Below are 16,276 nucleotides of genomic sequence, written 5' to 3'. Positions count from 1 at the left end.
CTCGCATAAAGTATCAGCAAATTTCCGGTGCTTTTTGGTTTTCAAATGTTCTGAATTTTAATTACTGCCGATAATGAAGCAAACACGCATGCACGCCCACGTAACTCTATTAATGTGGATCACAAATGTGTATCTATTTTGCATAATGTTCGACAAACAGTTGGCGAAAAATCGTACAGTTTTTAATTCGAAACAGAACACGTTACCCTGATTAACTATTCATTGGTATCGAAACCGCAACGCTGATATGGAATTAGTGAAACGAAACTGTAATAACTCGGATAAGCAAAATGGATTTATTTTCCTAATCATAAGCACTGTGTTCCAGCGCACATGTCAGCAAGGTTTGCCCAATATTTTATACGCTGTTTTTACCGCTGGTATCTGCATATCGTTAACTTCCGTTGAACTGTAATCGAATATTATTCATATCACAGATATTTTCTATTTTCGATCGCATAAAAAATGCTTCAGATATTTCTATTGAAATTTTATTTCCTTGCATAGAATATTCAGATTTGCTCGTAGGCGCTGTAAATCATCCTTTTGAAATTTCAGTTCACAATACTTTTATAGTTCGTGTTTGAGTGACTAAACTTGTCCACATCCACGAAACGAATGCTTTAATGGCCATCATTGTACACTCAACCCTCTTTTTACGGCACTTATTGGGGGACGTAAAAAGAATATGATATAAAAAGATTTTTTACTCAAATTACGACACTTGCCATAAACAGAATTTGTACCTTCCCATTAAATTCCACCACTTGATTGTACCTTGCCAGATACATATTTCGACCTCATCAGTAAGGTCCACAAAATCGAGTCAAGTACGAGACACTGAAGACGACCTTACTGTTGAGGTCGAAATACGTATCTGTCAAGGTACAATCAAGTGGTGGAATTAAATGGGAAGGTTCAAACTCGTCTTATGACAAGTGAAGACATTCCACTAAAAAACTCAAAATAATTTTCTTAATTAAATTATGAGTTTTTTTTACTTAATTCTTAATAAAAGTACATAACCGAACTCCCAATAAATCAACTGAAAACATTTTTTTTTAATCATCGTAAAACGTTCTGTGAAACTGATCTTTGTTTCCGTTCTGAGCTCAATCGACTAACCGAACCACTTTCTTGAACGAAAGAGTGATGGAGGTGTAATCTCCTATAAATGTGGATCACAAATATTTGGGCTGAAACTCTCATACTGACTTCAAATCAAATGCGACAGCTTATGCAACAAGCGATTGGGCTGAAATTTTCGGAGATTTATATTCTCACCAAAGGCAACATCCTGCCTCATAGAATTCGACAACTGTTTTCCCCCCATACAAGGCTGGGTCAGTCTATTCGACACCAACAAGTCTCATGCTTAGACACCAACAAGTCTCATGCTTAGACACCAACAAGTCTCATGCTTAGACACCAACAAGTCTCATGCTTAGACACCAACATGTCTCATGCTTAGACACCAACAAGTCTCATGCTTAGACACCAACAAGTCTCATGCTTAGACACCAACAAGTCTCATGCTTAGACACCAACAAGTCTCATGCTTAGACACCAACATGTCTCATGCTTAGACACCAACAAGTCTCATGCTTAGACACCAACATGTCTCATGCTTAGACACCAACAAGTCTCATGCTTAGACACCAACATGTCTCATGCTTAGACACCAACAAGTCTCATGCTTAGACACCAACAAGTCTCATGCTTAGACACCAACAAGTCTCATGCTTAGACACCAACAAGTCTCATGCTTAGACACCAACAAGTCTCATGCTTAGACACCAACATGTCTCATGCTTAGACACCAACAAGTCTCATGCTTAGACACCAACAAGTCTCATGCTTAGACACCAACAAGTCTCATGCTTAGACACCAACATGTCTCATGCTTAGACACCAACATGTCTCATGCTTAGACACCAACATGTCTCATGCTTAGACACCAACATGTCTCATGCTTAGACACCAACAAGTCTCATGCTTAGACACCAACATGTCTCATGCTTAGACACCAACAAGTCTCATGCTTAGACACCAACATGTCTCATGCTTAGACACCAACAAGTCTCATGCTTAGACACCAACATGTCTCATGCTTAGACACCAACAAGTCTCATGCTTAGACACCAACATGTCTCATGCTTAGACACCAACATGTCTCATGCTTAGACACCAACAAGTCTCATGCTTAGACACCAACAAGTCTCATGCTTAGACACCAACAAGTCTCATGCTTAGACACCAACAAGTCTCATGCTTAGACACCAACAAGTCTCATGCTTAGACACCAACATGTCTCATGCTTAGACACCAACATGTCTCATGCTTAGACACCAACAAGTCTCATGCTTAGACACCAACATGTCTCATGCTTAGACACCAACAAGTCTCATGCTTAGACACCAACAAGTCTCATGCTTAGACACCAACAAGTCTCATGCTTAGACACCAACATGTCTCATGCTTAGACACCAACATGTCTCATGCTTAGACACCAACAAGTCTCATGCTTAGACACCAACATGTCTCATGCTTAGACACCAACATGTCTCATGCTTAGACACCAACATGTCTCATGCTTAGACACCAACAAGTCTCATGCTTAGACACCAACATGTCTCATGCTTAGACACCAACAAGTCTCATGCTTAGACACCAACAAGTCTCATGCTTAGACACCAACATGTCTCATGCTTAGACACCAACAAGTCTCATGCTTAGACACCAACAAGTCTCATGCTTAGACACCAACAAGTCTCATGCTTAGACACCAACATGTCTCATGCTTAGACACCAACAAGTCTCATGCTTAGACACCAACATGTCTCATGCTTAGACACCAACAAGTCTCATGCTTAGACACCAACAAGTCTCATGCTTAGACACCAACATGTCTCATGCTTAGACACCAACATGTCTCATGCTTAGACACCAACAAGTCTCATGCTTAGACACCAACATGTCTCATGCTTAGACACCAACAAGTCTCATGCTTAGACACCAACATGTCTCATGCTTAGACACCAACATGTCTCATGCTTAGACACCAACAAGTCTCATGCTTAGACACCAACAAGTCTCATGCTTAGACACCAACAAGTCTCATGCTTAGACACCAACATGTCTCATGCTTAGACACCAACATGTCTCATGCTTAGACACCAACAAGTCTCATGCTTAGACACCAACATGTCTCATGCTTAGACACCAACAAGTCTCATGCTTAGACACCAACAAGTCTCATGCTTAGACACCAACAAGTCTCATGCTTAGACACCAACATGTCTCATGCTTAGACACCAACAAGTCTCATGCTTAGACACCAACATGTCTCATGCTTAGACACCAACATGTCTCATGCTTAGACACCAACAAGTCTCATGCTTAGACACCAACATGTCTCATGCTTAGACACCAACAAGTCTCATGCTTAGACACCAACATGTCTCATGCTTAGACACCAACAAGTCTCATGCTTAGACACCAACAAGTCTCATGCTTAGACACCAACAAGTCTCATGCTTAGACACCAACATGTCTCATGCTTAGACACCAACAAGTCTCATGCTTAGACACCAACATGTCTCATGCTTAGACACCAACAAGTCTCATGCTTAGACACCAACATGTCTCATGCTTAGACACCAACAAGTCTCATGCTTAGACACCAACATGTCTCATGCTTAGACACCAACAAGTCTCATGCTTAGACACCAACATGTCTCATGCTTAGACACCAACAAGTCTCATGCTTAGACACCAACAAGTCTCATGCTTAGACACCAACAAGTCTCATGCTTAGACACCAACAAGTCTCATGCTTAGACACCAACAAGTCTCATGCTTAGACACCAACAAGTCTCATGCTTAGACACCAACAAGTCTCATGCTTAGACACCAACATGTCTCATGCTTAGACACCAACAAGTCTCATGCTTAGACACCAACATGTCTCATGCTTAGACACCAACAAGTCTCATGCTTAGACACCAACAAGTCTCATGCTTAGACACCAACAAGTCTCATGCTTAGACACCAACATGTCTCATGCTTAGACACCAACAAGTCTCATGCTTAGACACCAACATGTCTCATGCTTAGACACCAACAAGTCTCATGCTTAGACACCAACATGTCTCATGCTTAGACACCAACATGTCTCATGCTTAGACACCAACATGTCTCATGCTTAGACACCAACAAGTCTCATGCTTAGACACCAACATGTCTCATGCTTAGACACCAACATGTCTCATGCTTAGACACCAACATGTCTCATGCTTAGACACCAACAAGTCTCATGCTTAGACACCAACATGTCTCATGCTTAGACACCAACAAGTCTCATGCTTAGACACCAACAAGTCTCATGCTTAGACACCAACATGTCTCATGCTTAGACACCAACAAGTCTCATGCTTAGACACCAACATGTCTCATGCTTAGACACCAACAAGTCTCATGCTTAGACACCAACAAGTCTCATGCTTAGACACCAACATGTCTCATGCTTAGACACCAACAAGTCTCATGCTTAGACACCAACAAGTCTCATGCTTAGACACCAACATGTCTCATGCTTAGACACCAACATGTCTCATGCTTAGACACCAACAAGTCTCATGCTTAGACACCAACATGTCTCATGCTTAGACACCAACAAGTCTCATGCTTAGACACCAACAAGTCTCATGCTTAGACACCAACAAGTCTCATGCTTAGACACCAACAAGTCTCATGCTTAGACACCAACATGTCTCATGCTTAGACACCAACAAGTCTCATGCTTAGACACCAACATGTCTCATGCTTAGACACCAACAAGTCTCATGCTTAGACACCAACAAGTCTCATGCTTAGACACCAACATGTCTCATGCTTAGACACCAACATGTCTCATGCTTAGACACCAACAAGTCTCATGCTTAGACACCAACAAGTCTCATGCTTAGACACCAACAAGTCTCATGCTTAGACACCAACATGTCTCATGCTTAGACACCAACAAGTCTCATGCTTAGACACCAACATGTCTCATGCTTAGACACCAACATGTCTCATGCTTAGACACCAACAAGTCTCATGCTTAGACACCAACATGTCTCATGCTTAGACACCAACATGTCTCATGCTTAGACACCAACAAGTCTCATGCTTAGACACCAACATGTCTCATGCTTAGACACCAACAAGTCTCATGCTTAGACACCAACATGTCTCATGCTTAGACACCAACATGTCTCATGCTTAGACACCAACAAGTCTCATGCTTAGACACCAACAAGTCTCATGCTTAGACACCAACAAGTCTCATGCTTAGACACCAACATGTCTCATGCTTAGACACCAACAAGTCTCATGCTTAGACACCAACAAGTCTCATGCTTAGACACCAACATGTCTCATGCTTAGACACCAACATGTCTCATGCTTAGACACCAACAAGTCTCATGCTTAGACACCAACAAGTCTCATGCTTAGACACCAACAAGTCTCATGCTTAGACACCAACAAGTCTCATGCTTAGACACCAACATGTCTCATGCTTAGACACCAACAAGTCTCTCATGCTTAGACACCAACAAGTCTCATGCTTAGACACCAACATGTCTCATGCTTAGACACCAACAAGTCTCATGCTTAGACACCAACATGTCTCATGCTTAGACACCAACAAGTCTCATGCTTAGACACCAACATGTCTCATGCTTAGACACCAACAAGTCTCATGCTTAGACACCAACATGTCTCATGCTTAGACACCAACAAGTCTCATGCTTAGACACCAACATGTCTCATGCTTAGACACCAACATGTCTCATGCTTAGACACCAACAAGTCTCATGCTTAGACACCAACAAGTCTCATGCTTAGACACCAACAAGTCTCATGCTTAGACACCAACATGTCTCATGCTTAGACACCAACAAGTCTCATGCTTAGACACCAACATGTCTCATGCTTAGACACCAACATGTCTCATGCTTAGACACCAACAAGTCTCATGCTTAGACACCAACATGTCTCATGCTTAGACACCAACAAGTCTCATGCTTAGACACCAACATGTCTCATGCTTAGACACCAACATGTCTCATGCTTAGACACCAACATGTCTCATGCTTAGACACCAACAAGTCTCATGCTTAGACACCAACAAGTCTCATGCTTAGACACCAACATGTCTCATGCTTAGACACCAACATGTCTCATGCTTAGACACCAACAAGTCTCATGCTTAGACACCAACAAGTCTCATGCTTAGACACCAACATGTCTCATGCTTAGACACCAACAAGTCTCATGCTTAGACACCAACAAGTCTCATGCTTAGACACCAACATGTCTCATGCTTAGACACCAACAAGTCTCATGCTTAGACACCAACATGTCTCATGCTTAGACACCAACATGTCTCATGCTTAGACACCAACAAGTCTCATGCTTAGACACCAACAAGTCTCATGCTTAGACACCAACATGTCTCATGCTTAGACACCAACAAGTCTCATGCTTAGACACCAACATGTCTCATGCTTAGACACCAACAAGTCTCATGCTTAGACACCAACAAGTCTCATGCTTAGACACCAACATGTCTCATGCTTAGACACCAACAAGTCTCATGCTTAGACACCAACATGTCTCATGCTTAGACACCAACAAGTCTCATGCTTAGACACCAACAAGTCTCATGCTTAGACACCAACATGTCTCATGCTTAGACACCAACAAGTCTCATGCTTAGACACCAACATGTCTCATGCTTAGACACCAACAAGTCTCATGCTTAGACACCAACATGTCTCATGCTTAGACACCAACAAGTCTCATGCTTAGACACCAACAAGTCTCATGCTTAGACACCAACAAGTCTCATGCTTAGACACCAACATGTCTCATGCTTAGACACCAACAAGTCTCATGCTTAGACACCAACAAGTCTCATGCTTAGACACCAACATGTCTCATGCTTAGACACCAACAAGTCTCATGCTTAGACACCAACATGTCTCATGCTTAGACACCAACAAGTCTCATGCTTAGACACCAACAAGTCTCATGCTTAGACACCAACATGTCTCATGCTTAGACACCAACAAGTCTCATGCTTAGACACCAACATGTCTCATGCTTAGACACCAACAAGTCTCATGCTTAGACACCAACAAGTCTCATGCTTAGACACCAACATGTCTCATGCTTAGACACCAACATGTCTCATGCTTAGACACCAACAAGTCTCATGCTTAGACACCAACAAGTCTCATGCTTAGACACCAACATGTCTCATGCTTAGACACCAACATGTCTCATGCTTAGACACCAACAAGTCTCATGCTTAGACACCAACAAGTCTCATGCTTAGACACCAACATGTCTCATGCTTAGACACCAACAAGTCTCATGCTTAGACACCAACATGTCTCATGCTTAGACACCAACAAGTCTCATGCTTAGACACCAACAAGTCTCATGCTTAGACACCAACAAGTCTCATGCTTAGACACCAACATGTCTCATGCTTAGACACCAACAAGTCTCATGCTTAGACACCAACAAGTCTCATGCTTAGACACCAACAAGTCTCATGCTTAGACACCAACATGTCTCATGCTTAGACACCAACAAGTCTCATGCTTAGACACCAACAAGTCTCATGCTTAGACACCAACAAGTCTCATGCTTAGACACCAACAAGTCTCATGCTTAGACACCAACAAGTCTCATGCTTAGACACCAACATGTCTCATGCTTAGACACCAACAAGTCTCATGCTTAGACACCAACATGTCTCATGCTTAGACACCAACAAGTCTCATGCTTAGACACCAACAAGTCTCATGCTTAGACACCAACAAGTCTCATGCTTAGACACCAACATGTCTCATGCTTAGACACCAACAAGTCTCATGCTTAGACACCAACATGTCTCATGCTTAGACACCAACAAGTCTCATGCTTAGACACCAACAAGTCTCATGCTTAGACACCAACAAGTCTCATGCTTAGACACCAACAAGTCTCATGCTTAGACACCAACAAGTCTCATGCTTAGACACCAACATGTCTCATGCTTAGACACCAACAAGTCTCATGCTTAGACACCAACATGTCTCATGCTTAGACACCAACAAGTCTCATGCTTAGACACCAACATGTCTCATGCTTAGACACCAACATGTCTCATGCTTAGACACCAACAAGTCTCATGCTTAGACACCAACAAGTCTCATGCTTAGACACCAACAAGTCTCATGCTTAGACACCAACATGTCTCATGCTTAGACACCAACAAGTCTCATGCTTAGACACCAACATGTCTCATGCTTAGACACCAACATGTCTCATGCTTAGACACCAACATGTCTCATGCTTAGACACCAACAAGTCTCATGCTTAGACACCAACATGTCTCATGCTTAGACACCAACAAGTCTCATGCTTAGACACCAACAAGTCTCATGCTTAGACACCAACATGTCTCATGCTTAGACACCAACATGTCTCATGCTTAGACACCAACAAGTCTCATGCTTAGACACCAACATGTCTCATGCTTAGACACCAACAAGTCTCATGCTTAGACACCAACAAGTCTCATGCTTAGACACCAACAAGTCTCATGCTTAGACACCAACATGTCTCATGCTTAGACACCAACAAGTCTCATGCTTAGACACCAACATGTCTCATGCTTAGACACCAACAAGTCTCATGCTTAGACACCAACAAGTCTCATGCTTAGACACCAACAAGTCTCATGCTTAGACACCAACATGTCTCATGCTTAGACACCAACAAGTCTCATGCTTAGACACCAACAAGTCTCATGCTTAGACACCAACATGTCTCATGCTTAGACACCAACAAGTCTCATGCTTAGACACCAACAAGTCTCATGCTTAGACACCAACAAGTCTCATGCTTAGACACCAACAAGTCTCATGCTTAGACACCAACATGTCTCATGCTTAGACACCAACAAGTCTCATGCTTAGACACCAACAAGTCTCATGCTTAGACACCAACAAGTCTCATGCTTAGACACCAACAAGTCTCATGCTTAGACACCAACAAGTCTCATGCTTAGACACCAACATGTCTCATGCTTAGACACCAACATGTCTCATGCTTAGACACCAACAAGTCTCATGCTTAGACACCAACATGTCTCATGCTTAGACACCAACATGTCTCATGCTTAGACACCAACAAGTCTCATGCTTAGACACCAACAAGTCTCATGCTTAGACACCAACATGTCTCATGCTTAGACACCAACAAGTCTCATGCTTAGACACCAACAAGTCTCATGCTTAGACACCAACATGTCTCATGCTTAGACACCAACAAGTCTCATGCTTAGACACCAACAAGTCTCATGCTTAGACACCAACATGTCTCATGCTTAGACACCAACAAGTCTCATGCTTAGACACCAACATGTCTCATGCTTAGACACCAACATGTCTCATGCTTAGACACCAACAAGTCTCATGCTTAGACACCAACAAGTCTCATGCTTAGACACCAACATGTCTCATGCTTAGACACCAACATGTCTCATGCTTAGACACCAACAAGTCTCATGCTTAGACACCAACAAGTCTCATGCTTAGACACCAACAAGTCTCATGCTTAGACACCAACAAGTCTCATGCTTAGACACCAACATGTCTCATGCTTAGACACCAACAAGTCTCATGCTTAGACACCAACATGTCTCATGCTTAGACACCAACATGTCTCATGCTTAGACACCAACAAGTCTCATGCTTAGACACCAACATGTCTCATGCTTAGACACCAACAAGTCTCATGCTTAGACACCAACATGTCTCATGCTTAGACACCAACATGTCTCATGCTTAGACACCAACAAGTCTCATGCTTAGACACCAACAAGTCTCATGCTTAGACACCAACAAGTCTCATGCTTAGACACCAACATGTCTCATGCTTAGACACCAACAAGTCTCATGCTTAGACACCAACAAGTCTCATGCTTAGACACCAACAAGTCTCATGCTTAGACACCAACAAGTCTCATGCTTAGACACCAACATGTCTCATGCTTAGACACCAACATGTCTCATGCTTAGACACCAACAAGTCTCATGCTTAGACACCAACATGTCTCATGCTTAGACACCAACATGTCTCATGCTTAGACACCAACAAGTCTCATGCTTAGACACCAACAAGTCTCATGCTTAGACACCAACATGTCTCATGCTTAGACACCAACATGTCTCATGCTTAGACACCAACAAGTCTCATGCTTAGACACCAACATGTCTCATGCTTAGACACCAACAAGTCTCATGCTTAGACACCAACAAGTCTCATGCTTAGACACCAACATGTCTCATGCTTAGACACCAACAAGTCTCATGCTTAGACACCAACATGTCTCATGCTTAGACACCAACAAGTCTCATGCTTAGACACCAACATGTCTCATGCTTAGACACCAACAAGTCTCATGCTTAGACACCAACATGTCTCATGCTTAGACACCAACAAGTCTCATGCTTAGACACCAACAAGTCTCATGCTTAGACACCAACATGTCTCATGCTTAGACACCAACAAGTCTCATGCTTAGACACCAACAAGTCTCATGCTTAGACACCAACAAGTCTCATGCTTAGACACCAACATGTCTCATGCTTAGACACCAACAAGTCTCATGCTTAGACACCAACAAGTCTCATGCTTAGACACCAACAAGTCTCATGCTTAGACACCAACATGTCTCATGCTTAGACACCAACAAGTCTCATGCTTAGACACCAACATGTCTCATGCTTAGACACCAACAAGTCTCATGCTTAGACACCAACATGTCTCATGCTTAGACACCAACAAGTCTCATGCTTAGACACCAACAAGTCTCATGCTTAGACACCAACATGTCTCATGCTTAGACACCAACAAGTCTCATGCTTAGACACCAACATGTCTCATGCTTAGACACCAACATGTCTCATGCTTAGACACCAACAAGTCTCATGCTTAGACACCAACATGTCTCATGCTTAGACACCAACATGTCTCATGCTTAGACACCAACAAGTCTCATGCTTAGACACCAACAAGTCTCATGCTTAGACACCAACATGTCTCATGCTTAGACACCAACAAGTCTCATGCTTAGACACCAACATGTCTCATGCTTAGACACCAACATGTCTCATGCTTAGACACCAACAAGTCTCATGCTTAGACACCAACAAGTCTCATGCTTAGACACCAACAAGTCTCATGCTTAGACACCAACATGTCTCATGCTTAGACACCAACAAGTCTCATGCTTAGACACCAACAAGTCTCATGCTTAGACACCAACAAGTCTCATGCTTAGACACCAACATGTCTCATGCTTAGACACCAACAAGTCTCATGCTTAGACACCAACATGTCTCATGCTTAGACACCAACAAGTCTCATGCTTAGACACCAACAAGTCTCATGCTTAGACACCAACATGTCTCATGCTTAGACACCAACATGTCTCATGCTTAGACACCAACAAGTCTCATGCTTAGACACCAACAAGTCTCATGCTTAGACACCAACAAGTCTCATGCTTAGACACCAACATGTCTCATGCTTAGACACCAACAAGTCTCATGCTTAGACACCAACAAGTCTCATGCTTAGACACCAACAAGTCTCATGCTTAGACACCAACAAGTCTCATGCTTAGACACCAACAAGTCTCATGCTTAGACACCAACATGTCTCATGCTTAGACACCAACAAGTCTCATGCTTAGACACCAACATGTCTCATGCTTAGACACCAACAAGTCTCATGCTTAGACACCAACAAGTCTCATGCTTAGACACCAACAAGTCTCATGCTTAGACACCAACATGTCTCATGCTTAGACACCAACAAGTCTCATGCTTAGACACCAACATGTCTCATGCTTAGACACCAACATGTCTCATGCTTAGACACCAACAAGTCTCATGCTTAGACACCAACATGTCTCATGCTTAGACACCAACAAGTCTCATGCTTAGACACCAACAAGTCTCATGCTTAGACACCAACAAGTCTCATGCTTAGACACCAACAAGTCTCATGCTTAGACACCAACAAGTCTCATGCTTAGACACCAACAAGTCTCATGCTTAGACACCAACATGTCTCATGCTTAGACACCAACAAGTCTCATGCTTAGACACCAACAAGTCTCATGCTTAGACACCAACAAGTCTCATGCTTAGACACCAACAAGTCTCATGCTTAGACACCAACATGTCTCATGCTTAGACACCAACATGTCTCATGCTTAGACACCAACAAGTCTCATGCTTAGACACCAACATGTCTCATGCTTAGACACCAACAAGTCTCATGCTTAGACACCAACAAGTCTCATGCTTAGACACCAACAAGTCTCATGCTTAGACACCAACAAGTCTCATGCTTAGACACCAACATGTCTCATGCTTAGACACCAACAAGTCTCATGCTTAGACACCAACAAGTCTCATGCTTAGACACCAACAAGTCTCATGCTTAGACACCAACAAGTCTCATGCTTAGACACCAACAAGTCTCATGCTTAGACACCAACATGTCTCATGCTTAGACACCAACATGTCTCATGCTTAGACACCAACAAGTCTCATGCTTAGACACCAACAAGTCTCATGCTTAGACACCAACATGTCTCATGCTTAGACACCAACATGTCTCATGCTTAGACACCAACAAGTCTCATGCTTAGACACCAACAAGTCTCATGCTTAGACACCAACATGTCTCATGCTTAGACACCAACAAGTCTCATGCTTAGACACCAACATGTCTCATGCTTAGACACCAACAAGTCTCATGCTTAGACACCAACATGTCTCATGCTTAGACACCAACAAGTCTCATGCTTAGACACCAACAAGTCTCATGCTTAGACACCAACAAGTCTCATGCTTAGACACCAACAAGTCTCATGCTTAGACACCAACATGTCTCATGCTTAGACACCAACAAGTCTCATGCTTAGACACCAACAAGTCTCATGCTTAGACACCAACATGTCTCATGCTTAGACACCAACAAGTCTCATGCTTAGACACCAACAAGTCTCATGCTTAGACACCAACATGTCTCATGCTTAGACACCAACAAGTCTCATGCTTAGACACCAACAAGTCTCATGCTTAGACACCAACAAGTCTCATGCTTAGACACCAACATGTCTCATGCTTAGACACCAACATGTCTCATGCTTAGACACCAACAAGTCTCATGCTTAGACACCAACAAGTCTCATGCTTAGACACCAACATGTCTCATGCTTAGACACCAACATGTCTCATGCTTAGACACCAACAAGTCTCATGCTTAGACACCAACATGTCTCATGCTTAGACACCAACATGTCTCATGCTTAGACACCAACAAGTCTCATGCTTAGACACCAACATGTCTCATGCTTAGACACCAACAAGTCTCATGCTTAGACACCAACATGTCTCATGCTTAGACACCAACAAGTCTCATGCTTAGACACCAACATGTCTCATGCTTAGACACCAACATGTCTCATGCTTAGACACCAACAAGTCTCATGCTTAGACACCAACATGTCTCATGCTTAGACACCAACAAGTCTCATGCTTAGACACCAACAAGTCTCATGCTTAGACACCAACATGTCTCATGCTTAGACACCAACAAGTCTCATGCTTAGACACCAACAAGTCTCATGCTTAGACACCAACAAGTCTCATGCTTAGACACCAACATGTCTCATGCTTAGACACCAACAAGTCTCATGCTTAGACACCAACATGTCTCATGCTTAGACACCAACAAGTCTCATGCTTAGACACCAACAAGTCTCATGCTTAGACACCAACATGTCTCATGCTTAGACACCAACAAGTCTCATGCTTAGACACCAACATGTCTCATGCTTAGACACCAACAAGTCTCATGCTTAGACACCAACATGTCTCATGCTTAGACACCAACATGTCTCATGCTTAGACACCAACAAGTCTCATGCTTAGACACCAACAAGTCTCATGCTTAGACACCAACATGTCTCATGCTTAGACACCAACATGTCTCATGCTTAGACACCAACAAGTCTCATGCTTAGACACCAACAAGTCTCATGCTTAGACACCAACAAGTCTCATGCTTAGACACCAACAAGTCTCATGCTTAGACACCAACATGTCTCATGCTTAGACACCAACAAGTCTCATGCTTAGACACCAACAAGTCTCATGCTTAGACACCAACATGTCTCATGCTTAGACACCAACAAGTCTCATGCTTAGACACCAACAAGTCTCATGCTTAGACACCAACATGTCTCATGCTTAGACACCAACAAGTCTCATGCTTAGACACCAACAAGTCTCATGCTTAGACACCAACAAGTCTCATGCTTAGACACCAACATGTCTCATGCTTAGACACCAACAAGTCTCATGCTTAGACACCAACATGTCTCATGCTTAGACACCAACAAGTCTCATGCTTAGACACCAACAAGTCTCATGCTTAGACACCAACAAGTCTCATGCTTAGACACCAACATGTCTCATGCTTAGACACCAACAAGTCTCATGCTTAGACACCAACATGTCTCATGCTTAGACACCAACAAGTCTCATGCTTAGACACCAACAAGTCTCATGCTTAGACACCAACATGTCTCATGCTTAGACACCAACAAGTCTCATGCTTAGACACCAACAAGTCTCATGCTTAGACACCAACAAGTCTCATGCTTAGACACCAACATGTCTCATGCTTAGACACCAACAAGTCTCATGCTTAGACACCAACAAGTCTCATGCTTAGACACCAACATGTCTCATGCTTAGACACCAACAAGTCTCATGCTTAGACACCAACAAGTCTCATGCTTAGACACCAACAAGTCTCATGCTTAGACACCAACAAGTCTCATGCTTAGACACCAACAAGTCTCATGCTTAGACACCAACAAGTCTCATGCTTAGACACCAACATGTCTCATGCTTAGACACCAACAAGTCTCATGCTTAGACACCAACATGTCTCATGCTTAGACACCAACATGTCTCATGCTTAGACACCAACAAGTCTCATGCTTAGACACCAACAAGTCTCATGCTTAGACACCAACATGTCTCATGCTTAGACACCAACAAGTCTCATGCTTAGACACCAACAAGTCTCATGCTTAGACACCAACATGTCTCATGCTTAGACACCAACAAGTCTCATGCTTAGACACCAACAAGTCTCATGCTTAGACACCAACAAGTCTCATGCTTAGACACCAACAAGTCTCATGCTTAGACACCAACAAGTCTCATGCTTAGACACCAACATGTCTCATGCTTAGACACCAACAAGTCTCATGCTTAGACACCAACATGTCTCATGCTTAGACACCAACAAGTCTCATGCTTAGACACCAACATGTCTCATGCTTAGACACCAACAAGTCTCATGCTTAGACACCAACATGTCTCATGCTTAGACACCAACAAGTCTCATGCTTAGACACCAACAAGTCTCATGCTTAGACACCAACAATTCTCTCATGCTTAGACACCAACATGTCTCATGCTTAGACACCAACAAGTCTCATGCTTAGACACCAACAAGTCTCATGCTTAGACACCAACAAGTCTCATGCTTAGACACCAACATGTCTCATGCTTAGACACCAACAAGTCTCATGCTTAGACACCAACATGTCTCATGCTTAGACACCAACAAGTCTCATGCTTAGACACCAACAAGTCTCATGCTTAGACACCAACAAGTCTCATGCTTAGACACCAACAAGTCTCATGCTTAGACACCAACATGTCTCATGCTTAGACACCAACAAGTCTCATGCTTAGACACCAACATGTCTCATGCTTAGACACCAACAAGTCTCATGCTTAGACACCAACAAGTCTCATGCTTAGACACCAACATGTCTCATGCTTAGACACCAACAAGTCTCATGCTTAGACACCAACATGTCTCATGCTTAGACACCAACAAGTCTCATGCTTAGACACCAACAAGTCTCATGCTTAGACACCAACAAGTCTCATGCTTAGACACCAACAAGTCTCATGCTTAGACACCAACATGTCTCATGCTTAGACACCAACATGTCTCATGCTTAGACACCAACAAGTCTCATGCTTAGACACCAACATGTCTCATGCTTAGACACCAACAAGTCTCATGCTTAGACACCAACAAGTCTCATGCTTAGACACCAACATCC

The sequence above is a fragment of the Armigeres subalbatus genome, chromosome 2 (assembly GCF_024139115.2).
Source record: "Armigeres subalbatus isolate Guangzhou_Male chromosome 2, GZ_Asu_2, whole genome shotgun sequence".
NCBI lineage: Eukaryota > Metazoa > Arthropoda > Insecta > Diptera > Culicidae > Armigeres > Armigeres subalbatus.
Note: the sequence above shows the minus strand (reverse complement) of the source record.